The sequence below is a fragment of the Nicotiana attenuata genome, unplaced genomic scaffold (assembly GCF_001879085.1).
Source record: "Nicotiana attenuata strain UT unplaced genomic scaffold, NIATTr2, whole genome shotgun sequence".
In the NCBI taxonomy this organism is placed as follows: Eukaryota; Viridiplantae; Streptophyta; class Magnoliopsida; order Solanales; family Solanaceae; genus Nicotiana; species Nicotiana attenuata.
Window position 1 is genome coordinate 266,124 of NW_017670578.1, and position 10,545 is coordinate 276,668.

Genomic DNA, 10,545 nt, shown 5'->3' on the forward strand with positions numbered 1-10,545 from the left:
TTCCCCTTCTTCCCAAATCTCATGACGCCCTTCATAGGCGAAACCCGAAGCAGAAACCGCTCTCCAACCATATAGGAAACGTCACGAACCTTCCGGTCAGCGTAACTCTTCTGTCTGGACTGGGCTGTACGGAGCCTATCCTGAATCACCTTAACCTTCTCCAAAGCATCCTGAACTAAGTCTGTGCCCAATAGTCTAGCCTCACCCGGCTCAAACCAACCCACCGAGGATACACCGTCTACCATATAAAGCCTCATACGGTGCCATCTGAATGCTAGACTGATAACTGTTGTTGTAAGCAAACTCCGCCAATGGCAAGAACTGATCCCAAGACCCTCCAAACTCAATCACACACGCACGGAGCATATCTTCAAGAATCTAAATAGCACGCTCGGACTATCCGTCCGTCTGAGGGTGAGAACGGCCCTCCAAAACCGTGATGTGAACTGTGTACCTCTATCTGAAATGATGGAAACTGGAATACCATGCAGACGAACAATCTCCCGGATATAAATCTTCGCCAACCGCTCCGAACGATAAGTAGTACACACAGGAATGAAATGAGCGGACTTGGTCAGCCGATCCACAATCACCCAAATAGCATCGAACTTTCTCAAAGTCTGTGGGAGCCCAACTACAAAGTCCATGGTGATCCACTCCCATTTTCACTCCGGAATCTCTATCTACTGAAGCAACCCACCCGGTCTCTGGGGCTCATACTTCACCTGCTGACAGTTGAGACACCGAGCTACGAATCTAACTATATCTTTCTTCATCCGCCTCCACCAATAGTGTTGTCTCAAATCCTGATACATCTTTGCGGCACCGGGGTGGATGGAATACCGCGAACTATGGGCCTTCTCTAGAATCAACTCTCGGAGCCCATCAACATTGGGTACACAAATCCGACCCTGCATCCTCAATACCCCACCATCACCAATAGTCATCTCTGGAATCACCATGCTGAACCTTGTCCTTGAGGACAAGCAAATGGGAGTCATCATACTGCCACTCCCTGATGCGATCAAATAAGGAAGACCGAGAAACCACGCAAACTAGAACCCGACTGGGCTCCGAAAGATCCAATCTCACAAACTGGCTGGCTAAGGCCTGAACATCTATCGCCATAGGCCTCTCTGATGCTAGTAAATATGCCAAACTCCCTAAACTCTCTGCCCGGCGACTCAAGGCATCAGCCACCACATTGGCCTTGCCCGGGTGATACAAAATAGTGATATCATAGCAACGCTAACCACCTCATCTAGCACAAATTTAGATCCTTTTGCTTGAACAAGTGCTGCAAGCTCCGATGGTCAGTATAAATCTCACAGGGAACTTCGTATAAATAATGGCGCCAAATTTTCTAGACGTGAACAATGGCAGCTAACTCAAGGTCGTGTATAGGGAAATTCTTCTCATGTATCTTTGGATGTCTGGATGCGTAGGCAATCACCCTACCGTCCTTCATCAAAACCGCTCCAAGGCCAATCCTCGAGGCATCACAATAGACCGTATAAGACCCCGAACCTGTAGGCAATATCAAAACTGGGGCTGTAGTCAAAGCTGCCTTGAGCTTCTGAAAGCTTGCCTCACACTCTTCCGTCCACTGGGACGGAGCACCCTTCTGGGTCAGTCTGGGCATAGGGGCTGCAATCAATGAACACCCCTCAACAAAACGACGGTAATATCCCACCAAGCCAACAAAACTACGGATCTCTGTAGCTGAGGATGGTTTGGGCCAACTCTGCACTGCCTCTACTTTCTTTGGATCCACCTTTATCCCCTCACTAGAAACCACATGACCCAAGAATGCCACGGAATCCAACCAATACTCACATTTCGAGAACTTAGCATATAACTTTTTCTCTCTCAGAGTCTGAAGCACAGTCCTCAGGTGCTGCTCATGATCTTCCCGACTCCGGGAATACACCAAAATATCATCAATAAAGACAATAAACGAGTCAAGATACGGCTGGAACACACTGTGCATCAAATACATGAAGGTTGCTGGAGCGTTGGTCAGCCCAAATGACATAACAAGGAATCTCGTAATGACCATACCGAGTCCTGAAAGCAGTCTTTGGGATATCTGGCTCTCGAATCTTCAACTGATGGTAACCTGAGCGCAAGTCAATCTTAGAAAACACCCATGCGCCCTGAAGCTGGTCAAACAGATCATTAATATGAGGCAAAGGATAACGGTTCTTCACTGTAACCTTGTTCAACTGGAGATAATCAATACACATACTCATAGAACCATCCTTTTTCTTCACAAACAAGACAAAAGCACCCCAAGGTGATACACTAGGTCGAATAAAACCCTTATCAAGAAATTCATGTAACTGATCCTTCAACTCCTTCAACTCAGGAGGAACCATACGGTACGGAGGAATAGAAATAGAATGAGTGCCCGGCAACAGATCAATGCCAAAAATCAATATCTCTATCGGGCGGCATGCCCGGAAGGTCGGCTGAAAACACATCAGAAAAATCCCGTACTACTGGGACTGAATCAACGGAAGGGGTATCAATACTGACATTTCTTACATAAGCTAAATACGTGTCACACCCCTTCTCAACCATACGTTGAGACTTAAGGGAAGAAATAACTCTACTGGGAGTGTGATATAAAGCACCCCTCCACTCAACACGCGGTACCCCTAACATAGCCAGCGTCAGGGTTTTGGCGTGACAATTAAAAATAACATGATGGGGCGACAACCAGTCCATGCCCAAGATAATATCAAAATCAACCGTGCTGAGCAGCAATAAATCGGCTCTAGTCTCAAAACCACTTAGAGCAACCAAACAAGATCGATAAAGGCGGTCCACAACAAAAGAATCTCCCACATGAGTAGAAACATAAACAGGGCAACTCTAAGAATCCCGAGGTACCTCTGTGACAAACTATTATAGTACCTATGATAACAGAATCGGAGGCAACAGCCTCGGTACGGGCAGGAAGGGCATAATATCTGGACTGGCCTTCCCCTCTAGCTGATTGAGCAGGTGGGGTAGCAACTGGTGCTGCGATCATAGCCTGAGAACTCTGCGGAGCGCGCTGTGGCTGAGAAGTATGTGGAGGTGCACTCCTACCAAGCCTAGGGCAATACCTCACCACATGGCGTATGTCACCACACTCAAAGCAACCTCACGGCTGACGTGGCAGTGGAAACTGTGCGGTACGGGTACTCCAAGACCCCTGAACACCTGAATCACTGTGTGAAATCTGAGATGCAAACTGAGCTGGCTGACCCACAAAACCTCTACCATGCCATACTCTTCCTCCAAAATAAGGACCAGTGGGTCTCTCCAGTCTACGAGGCCTCCTCACTCCCCTATACTCTCTCTCCTAACCTCGTCTGCCCTCTCTCTCCTGGACCTACCTGTCCTCTACTCGGCGAGAGGTCCTCACCACCCGCTGAACTGGGGCCACAGGCTGTGTCGCTATGACACCTAGAACCTGACTAATGGGAACTTGCTGCTTTGGAGCGGGGGCGGCGGGAGTCTTGGTCCCTCCCCCGATCTGGGAAGTAGTTGGTACAACCTGAATCAACCCCGCCTGAACGAATGTACCAAACATGATCAGGAACTGTGTTAATGTCTCTTGAAGTGCTGGAGTAGTAGCAGCAGTAGGCATATCCGGTGCCTGGGCTCTGGCTGGAACTGTTGGTGGCTCCTCGGTGGCAGCTCGCGCGGGTGCTCTGGCTGCACCGCGTGCGCGTCCTCGACCTCTACCCCGACCCCGACTTCTAGCGACTCTCATAGGGGCGCGAGTGCCTAATCATCTCTGGTAGCGCGTGTCCTCACCATCGGTGAGAGAATAGAAGATAGAAGTTTAGAATTGTGATATCAAAAATCTCGCACGACATGGGATTCAAATGAAGTGGAATTTTCCTAACGGTTACATAGCCTCTCGTAGATAAGTACAGACGTTCCGTACCGATCAGCGAGACTCTAATAAACCGGCTTGTGATTCATGACTGCTATGAACCTAGAGCTCTGATACCAACTTGTCACGACCCTGGTTCGCCCTCCGTGAACCATCGTGACGCCACCTAGTCTCTACGACTAGGTAAGCCTAAATTGCGAAAGAAAAACCAAATTTGCGGAAGTAAAACAATTTGAAACAGAAATAAGGTAATAACAGTGTTTAAATGAGCCGCTCGGCATACACCATATTTAAATCTCAAAATCCATACATAAATCCAAGACCCGAAAATCCACGAATCACAAGCTAAGAGATACATAAGAAGCTCTAACTCCAGAAATATCTAATAAAGGGAAATACTGAAAGGGCTACACTATTACAGTAAGATAAAGAGGACTCCTCGTTCTGCGGACGCGGAAGATATACCTCGAAGTCTCTACAGAGCGCCTCGCCTCAAGGATAGTGAGTCTGAGCAGAGGTACCTGGATCTGCACATGAAAAACATGCGCAGAAAGGGCATGAGTACACCACAGCGGTACTCAGTAAGTGCCAAGCCTAACCTCGGTCGGGTAGTGACAAGGAAGGTCAGGGCCCTACTGAGGTTAAATAAATAATAAGATGACAGGATAAGATAAACAATACAATTGAGAATCTACAGTAAGAATCTACACAGGATAATAAGGAGTACAATAATGGAAACAGAAATAAAGGCAAACACCAGGAAGTACCACTCATAACAAGGATGATAATCGGGGATCTCTTGGTATCCCGAGGATCACTTGGTATCCTTAATATATGCTAGGGATCTCTTGGTATCCCGAGGATCTCTTCGTATCCTCAATATATACTAGGGATCTGTTGGTATCCCGAGGATCTCTTGGTATCCTCAATATACGTGCCAGGGATCTCTTGGTATCCTCAATATATGCTAGGGATCTCTTGGTATCCCGAAGATCTCTTGGTATCCTCAATATACGTGCCAGGGATCCCTTGGTATCCCGAGGATCTCTTGGTATCCTCAATATCTGCTAGGGATCTCTTGGTATCCCGAGGATCTCTTGCTATCCTCAATATACATGCCAGGGATCTCTTGGTATCCCGCACCTCAGTTCAGACCATAAATACGTACAGGGGATCTCCCGGGATGCCGTCCCATAGTCCCAAAGTAAAAACACACAGCAGCAACACAAGCATAACCAATTAAGCTAAATTTCGTACCAAGTAAACCGTTAATTCTAGCCTAACATGCTTCACGTAATGCAATTAAGGCAGTTTAAGCAAATAGGAAATTAAGTCAACTAAACATGCTTTTCTAAACTAGCAACAGGCTAAATTCACAAGTAGAATAAAACAGGAAAAAGAACTCAATTGAAATACTTAAGGAAAAACCGAATTTTTAATAATTAGCTTAAGTACGCACTCGTCACCTCACGTACAAGGCATTTCAATTATCAAATATATCATATCTTAATGGAAAGGTCCCCCACACAAAGTTAGGCAAGCCACTTACCTCGAACCGGCTCAAAATCAACCCGAGACCATGTTCTTGCCACGAGTATTCGACTCCAAATGGCCCAAAAATATTCAATTCAATTTCATAATGTAAATAACACTTCAAGTAACTGATTCTACAATTAAATTCTAAGCTAATACGCAAAATTAGGTAAAATGACCAAAACGCCCCTCGGGCCCACGTCTCGGAATCTGGTAAAATTTACATTTTCAGAATCCTCATACCCTCACGAGTCTAACCATACCAAAATTATTCAATTCTGATACCATTTGGTCCTTCAAATCATCATTTTACATTTTTGAAAGATTTCACAAATTTTCTTCCCAAATTCCATCCCAAATAACGAATTAAATGATGAATTCAATGATAGATTCATGTACTCTAGCCAAATCCGAGTTAGAATCACTTACCCCGATGAATTTCTTGAAAACCCTTCGAAAAATCGCCAAAATCCGAGCTCTCTAGGTCAAAATATGAAATAAAACCCTAAACCTCGTATTTATAGTGCACCTCCCGGATTTCCACCACTGCTGACTGCACAAAAACCACCGTTGATTGCGGTGGAGCACCGCTGACCGCACAAAGACCAGTGTTGTCCGCGGTGGATTTGACTGCAGTGATAAGCTTTAGTATTTTGGCCTTAACATTCCCTACAGATGTCCTAATTGTGATTTCTTTACCTTTCTGTAAACTTGACACGAAGAGCTATAATTTTCGTTTTTGAATCATCTCAAAATTCCTTGTAGATCAAAAGATATGAGCTTCCGAAGTCGGGCCAGTGAAACTTTCCTCACCGCGGACCGCACTGGATTTTGTGCGGCCGCAAAGCCCCCACCGTGGCAGCACAAAATCTTGTGCGGACCGCACTGGTGGGTTCAGAGGTCTGCAACTCCTCTGGACCTACAACAACTATGATTATAGGCCTAAAACATCCCGGAACCTATCCGAAACTCACCCGAGCCCCCGGGACTTCAAACCAAATGTACCAACACATCTCATGACATCATTCAAACTTGTTCAAAACTTCGGAATGCTCACAACAACATCAAATCACCAATTTAACATAGGATTCAAGCCTAAGAACTCCAAGAACTCTTAAATTATGCTTTCGATCAAAAAGTCTATCAAATCTTGTCCGAATGACCTGAAACTTTGCAAGCACGTACACTCAACACTACGGAGCTACTCCAACTTTCAGACTTCCATTCCGACCTTTAGATCAAAATCTCTCTATCAGATCGGAAACTTCAAAAATTCGACTTTCGGCATTTCAAGCCTAAATTAGCTACGGACCTTCAAAACACAATCTGATCACGCCCCTAAGCCCGAAATCATCCAATGGAGCTAACCGAACCATCGGATTTTCACTGCAAGGCCGTCTTCACACTGTTCTGACTACGGGCAACTTTCCAACACTTAAGCTCTCATTTTGGGACTAAGTGTCCCAAAACTCTTCGAAACTCAAAACCGAACATCCCGGCAAATCAAAATAGCAAAAATAAACTCGGGGAAAGCAGTTAATAAGGGATTGGGGAGTTAATTCTTAAGACGACCGGCTGGGTCGTCACACCCAATTATTTTAATTCCTAGATTACCATGCCAAGATCCTGTAATGAACGCTTTGCTATTGCCAAGTTCATTAACTTCCGGGTCTCGTGAGGTCATTTTGAAATAGGTCCATGCGAGGCGGTTCTCTAGTCCATCAATAGAGCTGAATACAGAGAAAGGCATTGTCAGATTTAGATTTGGTCAATAAATTGGAAAAAGTGGTGGTCAGACAAAGGCAAAGCGTGTGGGGAAGAAATTTAAAATGTCTAAAAAGCAAAACTCAATGAACTCAAACTTTACAAACTGAAGGCAAAGAAGAAAATGAGATCTCCAAATCCTGAAGTTAGGATCAGATACAAACTTGAGAATGGCTTTAGAAAATAATTATGAACATCGTAGCTTGCTTTGGGAGCGCTATAATAAAATTGTCATAGCTACGGGTACGGTTCCCGTGACGTAGTTGTGATTTTCAAATCCGGGGTTACATTTATGTGACTCGGCGACAACTCTTAATAATAATAATAAATTAAACATGTTGTAGATCGTGGGTACGGCTCCCGTGACATAATTCGCAATGTGTAACCAAATAATTAGTTGCATGACAATTGGATTATTAAAAGCGGTTTAAAAGGAATAAAATGCACATAGGTTTCAAAGATGTTTTAAGATCAGATAAATAGGCCAATAATAATAGTTGAGCGACCGTTCTAGAACCACGGAACTCGGGAATGCCTAACACCTTCTCCCGGGTTAACAGAATTCCTTACCCGGATTTCTGTGTTCACAGACTATAAATAGAGTCAACTTTCCTCGATTAGGGATTTTAAACCGGTGACTTGGGATACCATAAACTATCCCAAGTGGCGACTCTGATTTTAATATAAATAATCCTGTTTCGATTGTCACTTAAATTGGAAAAAACTCCCTTATACCCCTTTCGGGGGTAGGAAAAGGTGGTGTGACAGCTCTGGCAACTCTGCTGGGGACAAGAACCCAGAATCTCTGGTTTAGGGTTCAAGAATTCGAGCTTAGAATAATTGTTATATTTGGCTTTATTTATTATCTGGTTTTATTACATGTTTGGGCCTAATGTGCTAAATGCCGCTTTTTACCGCATTGATATTATTTGAACTGTGTATAAACTGCTACGAAACCCTTCTCTTCTCATCTTTGGGGAAGTGCACGCTGTCGTGACTTCTTTTCTGTTAGTGTCATACCTTAAATTAGAAAGAGGCTCAGACAAGTTACAAAGCCGGATGGCCTTTTGATTCCCTATACATAGCCCCCCCTCCCCCTCCCCCCCCCCGGCTCGAGTTGTCCGCTCGGGTACACAAGTCTAGAATAATATACCCAGGTTTTGAACTTAGAATAACTCAGCCTCATGCTGGATCCCTCGTAGGAACGTTTGTTTGCATCACTTGCATCACACTTTGGGGACTCAACACAGGGGTTGGGTCCGTCTAGGACAGGTGTGCCCAAAAATAAAAGACCATCCTGATGCATCCTATGTGCTACATGTTGCAATTTTCAAGGGTAAAAGGGTCATTTGGTGGACCAATGATAGTTGAGGACAAATGAAAAAAGAAAGAAAAGAGAGGGTGAAGTGTGAAAATAAAGCAAGTAGGGCCCAATTATGTTTTCTGTCACATTTTTGTTGAGAAAAAAACAAAAAAAAAACATGAAAAATTCAAAAAAAAGATTTTTCACTTTTTCATCGTTTTCCGAAAATCAAAAAAATTAAAAAAAAGGAAAAGAAAATCCAAAAAGAGTTTTACATGTTTCATCATTTTTCAAAACAAAAGACAAAAAATATATTTTCTCCAAATCAATTTTTTTTTTTAATTCTCACCCGTATCCAATTTGTCCGAACTACGCATACCTGATTCTCGTCTTTAGGAGTGTGATACGTAGGCAATCCACATAGGGTCCGGTCTTCCTAGTGAATTTAGGTTCTTGACTTCGCGGGGTCTTAGCCAAATCTTGCATTTTTAGCCACTTTTAGCCACATAGGTTAATTTTAGAAAAATGTTACAATCATGTCTTGCATGTGTCCAGCAGGAAGGGTTATTGTCTCACATAGAGTTCTAGGTCTTTAACTTTATGTGGTTTTAATTTTATCATACAGGTGTGGATCTACCTACCGAAGTTTGGGCATGACAGACGCCTTAGGACCATCCAGTCAAGATCGTTCATGCAGGAGTTGCTTAAGGAGATTTATTTTTTATTTTTTTTTTATATTTTGAGTCTGTTTTTTTTTATGTCGTGTTTTACCTTCTAGTTCTGTATAGTGTAATATAAAGTCTTTTGAGGGATGTTGAAGTCTGTCATAGTCTAGTAAGTTTGTCGAGTATTTTTATTGTATTCCTATTTTGTATTTGAAAAAAAAAGTGTTATAAATCAAAAATCCAAAGAAAAAGAAAAAGATTTTGCGTTATATTTTTGTTAGATGTTTTCTTTAGAATACTAACTCTAGAAGTTCAAAAAAAAATCTTTTGTGGTTTTTCCTTAGGAAATTAATATCTATAACTCAAAATAAAACATTATTGTTATATTTCCTTTTAGTACATTAAGATTAAAAATTAAAAAAAATGAATTTTCTTTTAGTACCTCTTTAAAAGTTTTCTTTAAGATATTAATTTCAAAAATCCAAAAAAAAATTTTTTTGAGGTTCTTCTTTGGGAAATTAATAAAAAATAAATAAAAAAATATTTTTTTTATTTTCACTAGAACTTTAGGATATTGTACATAGAAGAAAAAAAAATATACTTTATATGTTGTTTATCTTTAGAGTTTCTTCCTTAGGTAATCAAAAACTGAAATCCAATAATATTTTTTTTATCTTGTTCATTTCTCATTTCGAAATCTTTTCCAGGGATATCAAATGAAAATTCAAAATATTTTTCTTTGGTTTATTCTTTAGATTTCCTTCCTAAAAAAAGGATCAATTTTTTTTTTCTTCTAGGGGTTTTTCCTTAATAATTTCTCATAGAGTATTTGTTTCAAAAAAAAAGATATATGCTCGTTTAAGCTTGAGTTTAGAATAGGTTATAGAACATAAAGTCTACAAAATTCAAAAAAAAAGATTTGATTCTTTTATTTCTCTTTTTTCATAAGAGTAGTCATTAAGGTAAAAAGAAGAAAAAAAAGAAGGAAAAAAGAAAAGAAAAAGAGAACGTTAGTTTGTTTTAATTTATTCTCAATCTTCCGGAACTATGCAAAGATCTGATTCATGCGGCGTCATGATACGTAGGCAACCTACATAAGGTTCGATCGAATCATTTTTTTATTAAAAGAAAAAGAAAAAAAAGGAAACAAAAAAAACTTAAAGGAAAAAAAAGAGGTGAAATTATGGGATGTGAGAAATGAGAGGAAAGAAAAGAGTGATAATTAGAAGAGAAAAAGAGGAAGGAAAATGAGCAAGCCAAGAAGTGCCAGAAAAGAAAAGAAAAGAGAAGATTGAAATGAACAAATTGGGATGATGCCAAGTGATCTTGTGACCCTCGAAGTCATTTTAGAACCGATAACTGTGACTAGGTGCATTGCACATAATGTG